Here is an 856-nt window from a genome sequence, read left to right as displayed (position 1 = left end):
AAGGTCAGGGAGCTGGTATTGGAGTTGTCAGGGGTTTCACCAGGGCAATGTTCTGCAGGAACAGGTGCACCACCAACAAGCCTATGTCCACCAGGGACAAGCTCAGGCTCATCAACAGAGGCACCAGGCCAATGTTCAACAAAGACACCAGGTGCACCACCAACCCCACCCTTTCCAACCACAACAAAGAAGATATGAGCAACCCCAAATCTATGTTGGCGAAAATGACAGGGCCAATGCTCATCAGTATGGAGCTGGTATTCAGGCACCACCTGTGCAGAACAACAACTTTGAAGTGAAAGCATCATTGCTGAATATGGTCCAGAACTCAAAGTTCCATGGGTTAGCAATGGAAGATCCCTTGGAACACTTGGACCAGTTTGATAAGGTGTGTGATCTGACCAAGATAAATGGAGTTTCAGAAGACAGCTTTAAGCTAAGACTATTCCCATTCAGTCTTGGTGATAAAGCTCATCAATGGGAGAAGAATCTTCCAAGAGGCTCCATTCAAACCTGGGAGCAATGCAAGCAAGCCTTCTTATCTAAGTTCTTCTCTACCTCAAGAACTGCAAAACTAAGGAACCAAATCTCTAGCTTCACTCAGCAAAGCAATGAAAGTTTTGGTGAAGCATATGAGAGATTCAGGAGCTACACAAACCAATGCCCACACCATGGGTTTAGTGAGGCTTCTCTTCTCAGCACACTGTATAGGGGAGCTCTTCCCAAGATTAGAAACCAGCTGGATACTGCTTCCAATGGGAACTTTCTAGGTAAAGAGATTCATGCTGCTTTAGAGCTAGTGGAGAACTTAGCATTGAGCAATGATACTTATGGTGAAGACTATGACAGATCAAAT

The 856-nt window shown here is 45.2% G+C and overlaps 1 non-coding gene across 1 annotated transcript; it reads right to left on the bottom strand.

Annotated features, from left to right (window-relative positions):
• Positions 1–571: 571 nt before the first annotated feature.
• Positions 572–678, bottom strand: LOC112087943. The gene has a single exon (XR_002900348.1). It is a non-coding gene; the product is annotated as a small nucleolar RNA R71 (small nucleolar RNA).
• Positions 679–856: the final 178 nt, after the last annotated feature.

This window comes from Eutrema salsugineum, unplaced genomic scaffold, assembly GCF_000478725.1.
Source record: "Eutrema salsugineum unplaced genomic scaffold, Eutsalg1_0 scaffold_16, whole genome shotgun sequence".
In the NCBI taxonomy this organism is placed as follows: domain Eukaryota; kingdom Viridiplantae; phylum Streptophyta; class Magnoliopsida; order Brassicales; family Brassicaceae; genus Eutrema; species Eutrema salsugineum.
Note: the sequence above shows the minus strand (reverse complement) of the source record. Positions and strands in the feature narration are given on the sequence as shown.